Source organism: Periplaneta americana, chromosome 11 (genome assembly GCF_040183065.1).
Source record: "Periplaneta americana isolate PAMFEO1 chromosome 11, P.americana_PAMFEO1_priV1, whole genome shotgun sequence".
NCBI lineage: Eukaryota > Metazoa > Arthropoda > Insecta > Blattodea > Blattidae > Periplaneta > Periplaneta americana.
Window position 1 is genome coordinate 101,462,436 of NC_091127.1, and position 17,891 is coordinate 101,480,326.

The 17,891-nt window shown below is 35.0% G+C and overlaps 2 protein-coding genes across 2 annotated transcripts in view; one reads left to right on the forward strand and one right to left on the reverse strand.

Annotated features, from left to right (window-relative positions):
* LOC138709215 (uncharacterized) overlaps window positions 1-7,653 on the reverse strand; it is a 98,150-nt gene extending 90,497 nt beyond the window's left edge. The window contains exon 1 of the transcript XR_011334882.1: window positions 7,342-7,653. The gene's annotated coding sequence lies outside the window, so the exon portion shown is untranslated. The remainder of the gene's footprint in view (window positions 1-7,341) is intronic.
* lilli (AF4/FMR2 family member lilliputian) overlaps window positions 1-17,891 on the forward strand; it is a 1,088,977-nt gene that overhangs the window by 64,407 nt on the left and 1,006,679 nt on the right. The window lies entirely within an intron of this gene.

The window sequence follows — 17,891 nt, forward strand, 5'->3', positions numbered from 1 at the left end:
AGAGGAATTATGAGCTGCCAGCTCTTAACACCTTCAGAGATAGGCAACTGTGAAATTGAAGTCAGTGATTTTTTAGTTACGAAGAAGGAGATTGAAGAAAGTTCATTTAGAATCTGCAGTGATTATCCAGCAACAGAAAACAGTTTTGTAGAAACCGCTGAACTTGAAGAGGATAATCATGATCAGTGTATGATTCCAGATAATGCACTAACATATGTGATAGGGTGGGCTTGTAGCAGAATACCACATGAGACATGCAAACTGGAACTAGCTAGTTTCAAATCTGAAAACTTGACAGGCATTTATCAGCACATTGCAAATAAAAAGTATGACAGTGCTAATTTTCTAATTCCCACAAGTTATTCAGTTTCTTTATCTAAAATTATTCGATCAACATTTCACACGTACTTCAGAAAAATTCTTTCATCAAGCAGACAAGGTGTAAAAACCAAGATAATGGCCCTTATTTTTGAAAAAATAGATCAAACTAATTCAGTATGTAAAGATTGTAAACATGTTTTCGTTAATAAGTTCCTTAACGTAATGATCAATTGTTTTGTAAAATATGAATGTGACAGAATAAGTTGTAGAACAGTGACTGGAAAAAAGAACAGAAAGGTTAAAAAAAGTAATGCATCAGTAACCTGGAGAATAGCTAATGGGACAATTAAGAAGTATGCACTGTAGCTTTAATGTTGTTTTTCACCAAAGTGATATCTCTTTTAAAACATCTTATAATATTATTATTAGCATCATAATGTTAGTTCAATAGTTATGACAATTAAATTAACGAGAATGTAAATCTGACCGTTCTGTAATGATTTCTTTAGCTCTCATGTAATACTGTATAGGCCTACCACAATTCCTCCCAACCCCTCCTAGCTATGTACGCAATCAAATTCAGTAGAGAGCTTCGTACGGTATTTGAAGCAATACATGTTGGAAGCATTGTTCAAACCAAGCCGCTAGACAGCGCTAGTGTTCTCGTGTCGCCGCCCGACACCATGTTAATCGCGTTGCTTTCCGGTATTAGTTCTCTACAGTATTTGGTTATACGGTGAACAACACAAAAGAGTCATTCCACGTCAAATCGCACAAAATTATACAAATTTTGACCTTCATATTTCTGATTGCATTTATATTTTTTTAACAACTCTATGAGTCTAATAAACTAACAAGTGTATTTTAATTCCACCTAAGTCCACATGTTTTTAAAATATTGCATGTTAAAATTCGTTAAAAATGTCATATTTCTGAGCATATTGATGTTAATTAAAAAAAAATGCATTTAAAAGCTTAAAATACTGTCTTTTGTTAAATATTTACTAACTGATTTTAATATAATTATTAAAATATTTTTTTATGATTCAATTTTTAAAAGTTAGATATCATTGTGAAATAGCCGTATTAAAAAATGCCAATAGGTGCACTGAAGTATTCTTAATAATTCCAGAAAAAATCGAATGCGGTCTCTAATAGTTCAACGGAAATTTAATTATTTACAAAACAATGTGTAGCAGGTCGGTGCAGCAGCAGTGGACGGGAAGCGTTGACCGCACGTGATTTGTAACAATTCTGATAAATGCGTAAGAAAATGTAATGTTGTTAAAAATCGGAATTCTGTAGACGCAACTAAGGAATTCATAACATATTTTTAGCTTCAGAATACTAGCTAATTAAAGAAATGATACTCCTGAATAGTTCATTCTTTATCTGTAATATGCTTTTACCTTTAAAACTCAAGAATAATGGTATTTCACAAACAACTTCAAATTAGTGTAGCTCTGAAAATATTGAGATTAGAACAAATGTTTATATGATATTTTTTGCTCAGAATGTCTTCGGAAATAAGCTCCGTAAGTGATTGTAAATCCTCGTGAATCACTCTGTATAGGCTCTAATATTCTCAAATTTATTAAATGTTATGGAAATGAGTTACACAAATAATTAAACAAAACACATGGTAAGTACTAAAATGATAAAGTACACAGTTATTAATTCTGAAGCATAAAGTGCACATAAAAATTATTCATTGTTAATAAGTTTAACCATTCATCATCAGTGTGAAAAGTGACATTTTTTAGATGTAAAAATTTGTCTGAAATCTGGATCCAAATTTGTGAAAGCTATTTTCAGCAAGTTTCTTAAGTATTCATTCGTGACCTTAATTTATAAAGTTCATTTTTTAAAATGCAAGTGTATGTTGAAGAGTGTACATAATTTTATTGCCAACTTTTGAAGCTCTGGATATTTAGTTACAGATACTTACGTGCACCAAAATTCTTCATAGGTAATAACTGAAGGTACTCTCTGGAATGTGTCTTTCAAAGCTGCATCTTCTTGGAATTCAATTACCTCCAGTTGTAAGAAGTCTTTCTTGCTGTTGAAAACTGCTTCAGCTTCACTGATCCATTCACCGTTGGTTTCCAAAGAGTAAATATTTATTAAAACCTGTACTACGTTACTGATTTTTTTAAATCGTTGAATCTGTGCTGGAACTCAGGTAATAAATCAGTTATAATCATAATGAAATGATTTAAGTCTATTTCAGTGTTATTTTGTATCCAATCCTTTTTATTCGGGAAATGTAACCGTTAATTGGCCAGATCTGTTAAAAATAACTTCAGTTTTTTTATATTTCATATATATATGTTTTTTTTTTTTAAGAATATTTCGTGTTTCCGATATTAATTCAGCCACGAGCTTTCCTTTTCCTAGTAATTTCTTGTTTAGTACGTTTATGTGTTTAAAGAGATCTATTAAGAAAGCAATTATTACTACATGGGTTTTGCCTTCCAGAAATTGGAAGTGCTCCTGAGTCGATGGGTGTTTGCATTCGGATACAAATTCTTTAATTTCTGGCAAAAGTGTGTAAAACCTCTGCAGCTCAGCATCTTTACTTAACCATCGTACATTGTTATACAACAATAAATAATCGTATTCAGCATTTTATTCAACAAGGAATGATCTGAATAAGCGATGGCTGAGCGTTGATTTAGCACGAATAAATTTAACTATGTTAATACATGTTGCATCACTGCTTGCAGTTCACGATGTAATTTTCAACAGAAAAAAAACATTTTGATGGATAATGCAGTGATATGATAACAAAATAAATGTGGATAGATATTTTTCATTCCCGGAACTAATCCTTTACTACAGCTTACCTTAGCACTATCTATTGTAATCAATAATAACAGTGAACAACAAATATTTATTTTCTGTCTTGCTCCGAAATAAAAATAGGTGAATATTACTAATATGTGCGCCATAAATATGAATTTAAACCCCAAACTGTCCCATCACGTATCATTTTCATTGAATTTTTTTTATGAAAAAAAAAAATTTTTTTTTCATTGCTACGATAAAATTACAACACACTAGGGATTCAAAATACCTCATAATACTTGAAAAATGTGTACTGGATACAAAAATGATGTTACATAGTTTAAAACACAACAACAATACAAATATTTCACGTGCATAACGAAAAAAAAATCTCGAAATTTGAACTTACCAATTAAAATAATTTTCTGGATGTCTTTCGTTTATAACTAGACCCGGGACTGTCTTTTACATGGAACCAACGTAGTCTGCAAGCATGCTGGATGATGATCTTCTTTTATATCGCCTTTCCATTTCAGATATTTCTTGATGAAATCTTTCCCCATGCTCGTCGCTTACCGCTTCAAGGTTAGGAGGAAAGAAATTCAAATGAGAATGTAAAAAGTGTATTTTGAGAGACATATTGCACCCCATTTTCTCTTATGAACTTAACATGGTTTCCACAAGTTCTATGTACTCGTAGCTGTCAGCCCTAGAATTTCCAAGGAAATTTGAGCAAACACCTTTGAAAGCGCTCCGTGCCATTTTTTCTGTAACTGAAAGTTTTTCTTCAGAAAAGAGTCAGCCATAACTTTGCGAATTTGTGGATCGATGAAAATGCCCTTTTTTAATTTGTCTTCACTCAAACTGATAAACTTCTCTTTTAAATACTGAAAATCATACCCTTGTTTGTTCATTACGTAGTCCTTACTCTGAACAGTTATGACATTTACTGAATAGAAGGGACCAATATCTGTATTTATTAGAAGTACAAAAGAACATGCCAACAACCATAAGAAACTGGAAATAAGTCATAAACTCATAAAATGCATTAGCTTTTGTTTTGGTTTACAACTCCCAACCCGCGCCAGATGTTTCCTGGAGGAGCGCTTATCGAAAAGTGAAATCATAATATATCTTAAAAACCTTACGTGATACGAAGAAAAGAGATGCATTTTCGGATTCAGCGCACACCAAACCATAAGGGACACATTTTTTTAAGTCGGAGCAAAATTCTTGTTGTTCAGTGTAATTTACACAAATGTAGTTCGTAAGTTTTTACCACTTCAATGAGAGCTTTGTAAAAGTCCTCCCTCTCGTGTTTTTTTCTAATACTGTCACAGTTAATAACTCTTTAAAAAAAAGCATGCTTTTTTGCATCGAAGTAACGCACAAACACCAACACCTGAGTGTTGTTCGTATTATCATTTTGCTGGGCTAATATCTGAGTATTTCTCGTGATTGAAGACGCTGACACTGACATACGTTTAAGAGCATTAATAACATGCGTCTTGTTTTCAAATAATGTCTCTGCATCACCAATTAGGCTCTACACTCCTTAACTTGTCTGCGTCAGTAAAAGGCTTAATATGTTTTCCCAGAATCTATTAAATGCGTACAGATGCTTCGCTATACTTTTCTTGTTCCGTCATAGATCTACAATCGTGATTTGCTCTGGTGGTATATTTTCACTGTACTTGTCCTATATATAAATGGCTAACAGAGTGTAAATTAAAATGTGACGCTACGTTACTTAGCCTAAATTAGTCAACTGGATGGTAAAAAAAAACTATAATTACCTAAAATTTCGGGTTTTATTCAATGTTTAACCGGTCCGAAAACCTAAATTCCGGGGTCCGGATTCGGACCGCGGTCCGCCAATTGGTGACCCCTGGCCTGGCAGTGTAAGATAATTTAATTTCTGGGATAAGGACACGGAATCCGTTGCTCCCAATCAGGCGAGAATGATTACTATAATCCAGAGAAGAAATGTATGTCGATGGTACTTTTCTTCGCATTTCCCGGTCCACATTTCACCCTTCGTTGCCTTCTAAAGTGACTTCGAGTCCACCGTTGTGGCTGAGGGGTTAGCGAGTCTAACTCCGAACCCAGCGGGCTCGGGTTCGATCCCTGGTCGGAGCGAGTTTCTGGGTGAGGTTTTTTCGGGGTTTTCCCCTTACTCCTATGGATGAATATTAGGTAAATTTATCAGGCGATTGGAACCCCACTCATCTTCGCCACTTCCTTTCCTCCCCTATCATCCTTTCATTCATCATTCCGTTACTTCTACAGTGTCTGTATAAAGCGTTGCTTACGAGATTATACAAGCTGGCGCATAGAGCTTGAAAAACGAGTCTGAAGTGGTTCCCTCGTAATGCCAATTCCGCCGCTCGGAGCGCTGTTCTGCCCTATATATTCATAGCAGAACACTTAAAAGACATTGACATTTGGGACATTTAAAGGACTCATCATTGCTTATTAAATGCTTCGTACAATATTTTATGGACAATAGACGTAATTTGCAAACTTCTACTCCTCAATTATATTACAATAAAAGGCTGTCATTCTTGATATTAAAACATATTACATATAAACTGAGGGACTGTCTGCTATGTACTTCAGTTCATATACCAAACATTTCCGGAAATAAATTAACTTGACATCTTACATATACGCACTATAGCCTACCCTTTTCACCTAATATTATTAATATTGTTATTAAATAAGATATTGCAACTAATTAAGGTACTGCATTATCTTTAATTTCCTTGAATTCATAATTACGCATTTGCAAGAAGGCCTAACTTTTCCCTCTCTTTTTAAAAAAAATACGGACGTCACAATAACTGAGAAGTTTAATTATTGCGCGATTTTTTCTTGCAGTGGTGAAAACATTTCTATAGGCCTACTGATTAATCTATTGAGCATAGTAATAGTAAACGCTGTAGTATTTTAGTGCGTGTACGCCTACTCAGCTCTTGTAAAACGAAATTTTCACTTTAAATTTCAACGGAACACTCACTTATATTCAGTTCTTGTATCTTGCAGTAAATTATCCATTTGTGATCATCTTTCCAATATAACCTCCCATTGAAACGACCACTTAAAATCATGAGCTAGAATTTATTATTTTAAAAACATTTCCACGTACATACTGTTATAATTGTTATGAACCACAATACAAAAGACAACACTGTGAAATTGGATTAATTTACCAAGATCAACATCAATACCGGTAGTATAAAATCACATATAGGCCTAGGCTATATTATTTCATTACTTTATGGTATTAATTAGAAGAATTAATTTTGAAGAATTTACAAATATGCTGAAATAATTTATGACACCTCTTATAGAAATGTAAAAATATGTATGTACATTTTGAAATAATGGGTATAGCATCACTTGAAAATGTTGAGCATTTTAACAGTAACTTGTAAATTGTTCCATCACGTTGTCTATAGTGTTCATTTATTGTAGCACTTTTAGAACGAACGTGGTTCACATACATAAGAAGAAATGACGATGGAATGAGTCTAACACATACAGTTTTCTTTAATTTTTAGCAAATGATGAAGTTGAATATATACTGTTACTTCATATCCTAATATAAGTAGAGTTGCCACCATAGATGTAACACCTGAAATGAATATTATAAAATAAATTAATGTATTGGTAGTGATACAAGAATAAAAAGAAATTAGGCTAGACATAACCTCACAAAATTACAAACACATGCTAAAACAAAAAAAAAAAAAAACTTTACGTATCCGTATATAATAAAACTAGATATTCCAGATATAATTTGTTTCACACGGTAACCACCTCAGCCTATTTCGGCAGCAGCCATTATTAGTTACAGTCTGAGGTGCATACCTAATCTCATACTAACCTTGTTAAGTTCTCTAACCTAATTCACTGATAATTACGTAACAATACACAGGTCTAAAATACAGACAAATACACATTAATTACCTAATAAGTACAGCATGAAGATAATTCACTACTTTTGTCGGTATTTTCTAAAAGAGAAAGGGAAAACAGTAACAACATTATCTTCAATGTTTACATCACGTCGTTCACATTTTCATTAGGCCTATATCAGTAATGCTTGGTAAGTGAAACAATGCATGAAATTATTTTACATTTCAGGTCACATCATTCGAGAGTCGGAAAATGCAATTCGCCACTTTTAACATAGCATTGCTTGTTATATGAGAGAACTTTGACATTTACCTTAACCTATAAAGATACGACCTGTTGGTACCGTGTTCTTCACATAGCAAAACACAGACAATTTTCGAATATAACTTAGCTGAACAAACTTCAAATAACACTGTAATATGCTTGGCATATTTATAATATTCGTACTCAATCAGTAATGCACAATTAATCGAACTATTTTCACGATGCACAATGCTTTGTAATGGTACTATTCATCATTTCATAGGGCAGAGAGGCGAACCTAGCGGCAGAAATTGTCATGACTCACAGAGACCTACTCTCGATCGTGCTATGCGCCAGCTTGTGTAATCCCGTAAGCAACGGTATAAAGACAGTGTGGCCATACGAGACTTCAGTTGTGATTGGCCATTGCAGTCACGTGGTACGCGGCCGCATTAAGTTTCCAATCATCGCTGGCGGGATAGCAGAATACGTAGTTAGATTCGTGTATTTTATGTTATAGATAGAATGATTTATATGGTAATAGTGCGAAATGGTAGGCTGTTTTATAGTAAACATCTAAACAGAGAACCAAACGAACAAAGAAAGTAAGGTTACCTTTAGAAACGACTACCTGAATTTTCTAAAGAACACGGGTCTCTTGATTTACGGCGGTCAAAGATCCCGAATTTAAATTTGCTACTGAATGACAGCTGCTATACTAACCTACTTTGTATGAACATCTGGTAGTATGAAAACCTTTTAAAGTAAAGTAGGGATCAATTTAGAATTGTTTATCCAAATAAAAATATGAAAATAAACCAAAATAACGCTCGCAATTATCTTTAAATTAATACATGTGTATATTACTTTACATAATAATATTCTACGTTTAATAAGCAAAGAACCAAACAGAAATAATTAATTGGTATCGTCTTGCAGATTCATTCTTGATTACACGGTTATATCATTAACGTAATATTGTTAAACTTGTTAAATTAAGTGAGACTTTATGCCGAAACTAGTCTCTAAGATAAAGTACCATAATACTGTAGTTTCATTATTTTACACAGTGAATTTAAAAAAAGTTGTTAATTTAACAAGTGTAACAATTAGATTAGTAATATGTACCTAAGTGTTAAAAAGTTGTTAATTTAACAAGTGTAACAATTAGATTAGTAATATGTACCTAAGTGTTAAAAGTGTATGATCATAATCAAGATCGAATAAAAATAATTCTAATAATAAGTTTTTGAATATTAAACTAACCAATTTCTGATGCAGCATTGTTGTCCTCCATGATACGTCTTGAAATTAAATCACTATTTATTCTACACGTGGGAATTAAATCACTATTTAAACGTACGTCTTGAAATTAAATAACTATTTACGTCCTAAATTTCATTTAAATATATATTGTATAATTATGTAGCCCTACATATGATATTTACAAATGGAAGATGATTTATCGTCAGTTCAACACATTTTGAAAAGTACATCATCTACGGTTGATATTATTAGCTACTAACCCAGCCCATAAAATTTCTGCTCTTTTAACACAAGTATTCGCGTCGGCATGTACAGTTGTCAAAAGAAAAAGTGGCCGCTCTCTAGACACAAAGTTCCCTTCGGGTATCTCCGCTACAATTCGGAGACAGGCGATGTTACATGTTGTTGGGCTACGAGGCCTGATATCTACAGTCAAATTGAAAGTCTTTGCGCGTTAATCTATAGCGCAGTGGTAGCGTTCGTAAGGTCGTGCGTTCGAACACAATCTAATGCTTTTTATGTTTTTTTTAGGAGAGAGAGAAAATATAATTGCTCATGTTTCTTTTATGACTGTTTTAGTAATTAACATCAGGTTCATGAATATATTATGCCTTGACTTTGTCATTATTTATTATGACATTATGGCTGCAAATGGAAAGAAAGATATTCTTAACAAAAATATTGTTCGTGGCATTAACAAAACAAACTTACAGGCATCTGCCTTAAAAAATTAAAACAATTAAGTTGAAAAAAGCAAAAAGCCACGATTCAATATTTAGTCCATCTTCCTCCCATCTCGATCACATCTTGCAGTCGAGAGGGCATGGAATCGACTAGTGTTTTCAAATACCGACTGTTCTCAGTCATGGCATCCCAGGCATACTGGACGAGCTTCCACAAATCATCAGGACGTCTTGGAGGGGGATTGGGCCAATTTTTCCGCATATGCTTCTTTACTTGGGCCCACATATTCTCCGAAGGGTTCAAGTCCGGAAAGCGACGAGGCAACTCTATCAATTCGATATCCTGTCTCCTCGCAAACCAGTCTCGAATCAATTGAGATGTGTGGACTGGATGATTATCCTGTTGAAATTGAAGAATTCCAGCAGGATATAAAAACCTATCATGAAGAACCATATAGCGTTCCAGCAACCGTTGATATTTGAGCTGGTTAAATTTCCCGCGAATATGATGGATTGTGCCCACTCCACGACGAGAAATCCACCCCCAACACGACACAGATACTCTACTACTGCGGGCACGCATGGCAGCGTATCTGTGGTCGAATCGGGTACCAGGAGGACGATATACAAGAGTGGGTCCTTCCTTTGTAGTAGAAAAGGTTACTTCTTCAGAAAAGATTACTCTTTTCCAATCCCGATCACCATTTCCCACTGCAAAGACTAAACGCTCCTTTATATGCTCCTCCTTATAAACTTCCCTAGGAATGGCACATCGAGATCTCAAATTGGCGGCCCTTAAACGATTTCTGACGGTGTGATCCTGGCCAGGGAAATTAACAACTGCCTTCAAAGTAGCAGCGGTATGAAAGGAATTCCTTTCAAGCTCTGCCACTAATCTGGCGTCCTGTTGTTGTGTTGAAATTTTCCTTCTACCACTCCCAGCTTTTCGGCCAAAAATTACCTAACGTTGATAATTTTGCACCCAGGCTGTCCTTTCTGGAACGTTGAAACGCCTACCTGCCTCGGATGCTGAAAAACCAAGATGAATCACAGCCCGTAATATACTTTCTTTCGTTCCTGCACCTCCTTGTGGAGCTATATCAGTCAAAGTGGCGTCGTGGTTTCCTCAGAGAATTAGCCTCTACCTAGGTCTTAAAATAACAGCAAAACATTCATTATACTAAAAATATATATTCTTCAATTAGGAAATAATAATATAAATACTTGTTAGAGTCTTATTAATAACTATATCATTTTCAAACATAAAGTCCAGAGAGTTAAGAAGAATATAATTATTTTATAATCTCGACCTCAGTGTCGTAATTTGTTTTCGAAAGATCTGTATTGAACTGTATCCACACAATACGTCCTTAATCATTGCTGCTGTTGCAGCTGGTATTACAACTACAAATATTATTGTTATAAACGTAACCTTTTTATATCAATATTAAATATTCAGAATATAATCTAAATGAATGTTCAGTTGTAGTGTTTCTGACAATACCTTGAATTACGTTAATACTAGGTAAATGACATAGCTCAGTCGGAAGAACGTCGGATGTGGGGAAAGTCGGAATTCGAATGTCAACGTATCAGGCTCAAATCCTTGTGACTCCTTTCCAATTTATGTTACAGTATAGTATAATGTAATAATATAACAATATAAGAAGAAAAAACTAACACTTGTATTAGGCAGCTGTATTGTTCTAAACCTAACATTACATTTATATTACTTATATCGCTAACGAACAATAAGAGAATACAAATGATAATTTGAATATTATTTATATCGCTAACGAACGATAACAGAATACAAATGATAATTTGAATATTATTGATATCGCTAACGAACTATAACAGAATACAAATTATAATTTGAATATTATTTATATCGCTAACGAACGATAACAGAATACAAATTATAATATGAATATTATTTATATCGCTAACGAAAGATAACAGAATATAAATGATAATTTGTATATTATTCATGTCGCTAAAGAACGATAACAGAATATAACAAATTATAACTTGAATATTATTTATATCGCTAAAGGAACGATAAAATATAAATAACTTGAATATCGATAAAGAACGATAACAGAATATGAATGATAATTTGAATAATATAGTATTTATATCGCTAAAGAACGATTAAAAAATAAAATGAAAAATTGAACAAGGCCCGAACTCACAACCTTCGAATCATTAAGCAAGCACTCTACCGCTGGTCTACGAGACGCGGATATGGAATAATTCCACAGTTCCAGAACTACTTCTAAAAGCACATGCATCGTGTAACATCGCCGTGACCCGAAGTTGACTTAGAAAATATTCGCTGTTCGCGAGTGCGGCCACTTTTTTTTTTTTGACAACTATACATTCCTACCTGGTTGTGAATTGCACTGAAACAAAGTACGCTGCCCATGAACAAGTCCTTTGACAGACTTCAAATGTTTCTCAGTATTTGAATGTTCCCTCAAATTACTCAATTTCGCCACAGTTTCCCATCTACACGCTTTGCAATATGCTTTATTCGGCACCCCTACTACAGGTCGTATCCATCCTTTGAACATAGAATCTTGTTCCCATTCCCCCCTATACTTTTGTTGTCGAGATTTTAGTTTCAATTTAGATTCACCACGAATTAATGTCTTCTTCTCGGGAGTCTCTACACCTCTTCTTCTATGTGTGGATTCACATACACTCTCCGAAGAACTCATACTTAGCACTATTGTAAGACACTGCACATTGACAAGCTATCACAAAACTGGCAAAACGCAGGTCAAGAACTCGACTGATTTTTCAGACAGACTGAGGCTAAAATATCAAAAAAACGATAGGCAAAGAAGGGGATAAAGAAGGGTGGGGGAAATAGAAAGTTTAAGAAAAAAAAAGTTTATGTTAAAAATTGCAGTTCAAGAGTCCCTCTCAAAAACAATAAAAATGAAACCTTCAAAGCTAAAAAAATACTGTAGAACCTTTTGTCCAAGACTGACGGCTTCACTGGGCAACCCATTCAACGTTTCTGCTTAGAAAGTTGACTCTATTACTTATCTCCAGAAAAAAATATACAGAAATAGCGTTTGCATTTTTCATCATTTTTTACGACTTTATTCATAGCTTCTCAGGGACAGGAATAATGCGAAACAACCCCTATTCCTTTTTGTGAATCGGCTTCTTCAAACCTTCAAACATATTACAGTTCTTGCTAACGTGTACTGGTAACAAGACTTTCACTTCTTGACCGGGCAGTCCTTTCATGGGTTTGTTTATAAATTGAGACCCGTCCCTTTTTTATGACTTTATTCAGAAATATTTCCAAGAGATTGTTAAAAAATTCTCCATCCTACCTTTCCCCTTTTTATGAACCTGCTTTGAACTTGCCTTCCTAAAAATATACCATCTCTCACGCAAACTGAAGAAATTGAATAATATTTGATTGTGGTCAGGTGGTCGAGTCTCGAAACGGCTACATTTTATCATCAAGCTACAGCCGTCTGGCTACCAGCTACGGGTCCTTAAATCCTTCTATGTTTAGCCGGTTCCAGCTACGGTTGGCAACGCTGCAGCTCGCCAACTTGTCTAGCATAACCTAAATTTCATTACGTACTGCTATATTATATCACTGCCAATCATAATAAAACACCTGCCGAATTACCTTTGCTAACGCATTCAAGCACTATATGTGACAGAAAAATGTTTGAAAGAAAGGGAGAACATCATATAAATATATTCCAATTGCGATTCAGTTCCATAGGAACATATGCTCGTCATGGAATCTTAATGGCGGCGGTGGGCGTGAACTGTGCTATTGTCCACACTGTCTTTATAGGCACCGTGCAAGCTCCTCTGGTGGCGACTGTTGTTATAATACTAACTTACTAACTGCAGGACAGCAGCGATAGCGTTGTGCTTGAAGCGTATGAATATACTTAACATCTCAGATTAAATGATTAGAAATATGGATGATCCTAAAAAGCGGAAAGGTAATGTAAATTGCTGTGTTCTTGAGTGTAGTAATGCTTATAGGAACACACCAACCGATATTGTTTTTATTCATACCCAAAACAGAAAACTGAAGCGCAACGACGCTAATTGTGGAGCCAAGCAGCACGCAGGCGAAAATAAATAAGGCTACACTGCTTGTAATCATAGTATTTTTACATACTAGGCGTGATATAAAAAAATAGAATGTATATAGTATTATGTTTATAAATAACCATTAAGTTATCAACGACAGGAATTTATCATTTAAATTTCAAAAAGTACATAATTACTGAGTTCTTTACATATGTATTATGTATAATTTTAGCAATAATAAATAATAATATACTTATTTTTAAATGTATTCATATCGATACCGGTATTTAATTCTTGATTGCAAGTGTTGCTGGTTCACCTTGGAAACCAACACCCGCAACAAGAATTTGCAGTATTCATTTTATTAGGAACGAGATCAGGACACCCCTAAAACTAGCATACCATTCCCGGTATTTTTCTAAAAGATTACAAGAAAAAGACTGCCTCATCTCAACTAGCTCCGCAAAGATACGCAAGAGACGCAAAAAGAAGAAGAAAAGATTAAAATTAAAGTTTTATGGAAGGCGAATGCTCAACAAGTGTTATTTATATAAATTAAGTAACCACACAGGCAGAAGTAAATGAAACCATTCTTAGTGATTTTATTTTTTCTTTCACAATTGAATTATGTGAATTGTCGACTCAAGTGTCTATTCCATTACATGCCGAACTGAAGTCACATAAGAAAAATGTTATGACAAGAGTTCAGGAACAGATGATGTGTTTAATGAAATGCAAGGTTTCCGATATTATTCTACAATAAAATATGAGAGAGACTTAATGGGAGTATTCAGGAAACAATCCTGCAATATTGAAAAATGTAGAGTGATAATTAATTGTTCAAGAGTGGAACAGCCACCCAGCGTGGATCAGATGGTGGCCTTCAAATCTAAATGCTACCGTGGCAGATCGAGTGACACATTCATAACAACTGATTGCGGATTATTGACGTTATTAGAAGGTGGTGATGAAGTCAGGTTTTCCCGGAATAATAACAAATCTCTCCAATAAAGAGATCCTTGTTGTTACTCTACCGTATCTGCATGATAGTAAATTAACAGCTGAAGAAGTCGAAACTACTTACAGCGTTGCCAGTGTTCGAATTCATGTTGAAAGGTGCATTCAGCGAATTAAAATATACAGTATAACCAGCGAACAGGGATTATAAAGAATGGACACTGAGTGAATTTTCCTGTGTTTTGTTTCTCTGTGCGCCAGCGGCTAGTTCCACTTTCAAGCGCTAGAGGTAGTGTAATCGAGCATACGCTAAGATAATGATTGAGAACAGAATTAAGCACAGGATCCAAACATCGCCTACCTTGTTGCATAATCCAGTAACGCTTTGCTTCAAATAAATTCAAATTAACAGCTTTTCCTTATTTCTCAGTGACAAACTAGTTGTAATAATAATATTTTATATATCATAAATTATATTATAAAATAATATAATACATTATAAAATTAAGTATCGAATTCGTTTAATATTTGTATATAATATAATATAGGTATATGGTTTTACTTCTCGTAAGAGTTTTGTTTTTCCATTTTCAGCGCTATCAAATCATTACATATTTTAATTGTTGTTGGGGTCAACGTCTGAACTCTCATTATAAAGGAACTCTAGAGTCTAGGCATTACAATTAATGAAGGATTTATTATTTTATGGATCCAATTTATTTTATTTGAGTACATAATGTACCTAGATGTATTAATTGTATGTGTTATATTTCCGCTTTGTCGTCTGCTAGCTAGTGTGATGTCAGCGCCAACTCTAGGGAGAAAGCAGAATCTGACGCTCTAGCTGGCTTGAAGGTCATTGAAATCGGTCCGGCTACATCAAAGGTACCGACGCGAAGTGTCCATTCTTTATAATCCCTATTCGCTGGTATAACATTTTACACAAACTATCAATTGAACTGCTTCCGCATATTGATCTTGTTTATTCAACTGTCCAAAGAGAAGTCTGAACCTTACAAGTGATATCAACAAGGGACCACTTATGAGGCAACTAGGCCAGAATATCATGGGGTAGGGTGGCCAGTTCCTTTTCCTTGCATTGCATATATCGCCGACTAGCTACAAATTACACTAGTCAGACTTCATAATGCATACAAACAATATTGTTCTTCCTCTGACATATATCGTCAAGTGAGATGTACAGCCTGATAACAGATGTACATATCAGCCAGAACCTCAATCAGAGGTAGTATGTTGATGATATTGTTCATATGTGTTGTGTTTTAGAGAATTTGCAGTCGCCCATTATTCAGGAAGTGTAATTAAGACTACTTTTAGAATTAAATCACATTAAAATACGTAATTTATAGAGACATTATACACTCAAATATTACACACGTCATGACATCAAATATAAGTATATCAATGTTTTCATAATATGACTGTTCACCCTCATTCAATGGTCTGAAATCTGACTTAAATGCCAAACAACTACACTGAAATTTCAGGAACTTTGTAGTTAACATTTTACACTCCTCTAGCAATACTGAACTTTCCACTGAGTCTATTAAATAATTAAAGACTGGAGATTGCTGGGTTTGCAGTGACAGACCTGGCCTTGGGCAGAACACTATGAATCAATGAATCCATTCTTACTAATATTACAACTTTTTATCGGCAGAAAGGCGCATGTAATTTCTATATCACACATGACTAGTGAATGACTGCGAGCCTGTAGTTAATTAGGAATCGAGACACTGCGCGGCGCCACCAGTACGATTTTGAGACCCATGCATGGTGCCTATACAGACACTGTAGTTACTTCTGGTTTTCAGATCCCTCTACAGGCGGCCCTCCGAAACTGCTGGCTCTCTTGGCCAGCCTCCGTGGATTGTATTCAAGTGATGATGGATAGCTTCTGCAACGAAACCCGGGGCAGACCTTCTCGGGGGAAGACTTCCGTCTCGGACCGTTAAGGCAGCCTTGGGGGGGGGGGATTGCGGAAGCAGGAGTGGACTCTGTTGGCTGTGGGGACCGGTCGTTAAAGTGGTCAAGTGGTTAGGTCGGTGCGCGTAGAGGATCGGTGGGCACGCAACTCATCCCATATCGGGGGATGTACAATAGACCTTAGGTCGTAGTGCGTGGGATGTTCCCTCCCTCCCTCCTAATAAGAAAGAAAAAAAAAAGTGACTTCGAAAAGTTGCATCCGAACAACTTTCACCCCTCACTGCGTATATTTGAATGCACTGTAAGGAGCGTCAGTAAATAACAGACTCTTGGGACACAATGAAAATCCAACATGCCACATGGCTATATTAATGGTATTATCGGTCGGGGTAATACGCACAAAAGTGTGGGACATCGAAATAGGGAAGAGGAAAAGAGGACGTCTACGTCACAGATGGTCCGATGAATTTGTGAGAGAAGCAGGGGTACAGTGGACAACAGTAGCTAGAAATCGGCAAAAGTGGAAGAACATCGGAACTGTAAATAATTAATTTTTATACTCTTGACAAGTCTAGTGAAATGTTTACAGAATAGTATTAGTGAGTATATTGGTGTCTATTAGTGTTTTATTAGTGTGCAATTTACTGCATTGTTGGAAATGCAGCGGGTGTTTCATTGAGCAAAATGTCTAACCATGAGCAGGGCCGGATTTAGATATAGTGCCGCCTCCCAACTCTCACGAACAGTTTGTGAGCAGCTATTGTACAGGTCATGTTTAGTTTAAATTAGTTTTAAATGAGATGTTACAATTCAGAAAACAGTAAATTACTGAACTCAAAATACATGCATCTTACTTGTGAATTATAAAGATTTCCTTCGCACTTTCTTTACAGAGAAAGCATTGATGTCATCAGACTCGATGCAAAGAAATATATTCAAACTTATTCATTGTTGAAACAAAATTGATTTGTGAAAGGCAAGTTGTGGTTTATTTTTAAGCATTGGTTTTGTTGGTGGTATAATTATTACGAGTATTTCTTACTTAGATAGGAAGTACAGTATAAAGTAAATTAAAAAATAAACTCCAACTCTTTGCGGAATAAACCTTCTATATCGAATTATATAGTGTACAAGCTGGAAAGTGATTAAAATAGTATTGTTGACGATATTGGAAATGTAACCGAGAGTTGTGGTTACTATTCATAGCGATAAATAATAAACACACATCCAATTTGATTTTCAACAATGCATTCTTGTTTATACAAGCAGTTAAATTTATGCAGTTTCATATTGTAATAACGTGATACCGGCATTACACCATAACCACAGTCATGAAGCTCAATACGTAGTAAATATGCATCCATAGATAGTTGCTAACCACTAGAATCGCTAATATCGCTTCATTACAGACAATGCGAAATAGTACCGGCACACTCTATTGTTCCTAGCACCCTCACAACTCAAGCTTCGTGACTGTATGTACTAGACTGTGATATAAATATGAAGCTATACATTTTCCTTTTACTCTCGCCACGACCACGACAATGCGATAAAAAACAATATTCGACCTCCACAAGGTGTTCAAGAACAAACTTCAGAAGAGATTTACCAACAAGTATTTTAAAAACAAATTTCACTGTAAAAAAAAATAAAAAAAAGGAAGACAAAAAGAGAGAAAATGCC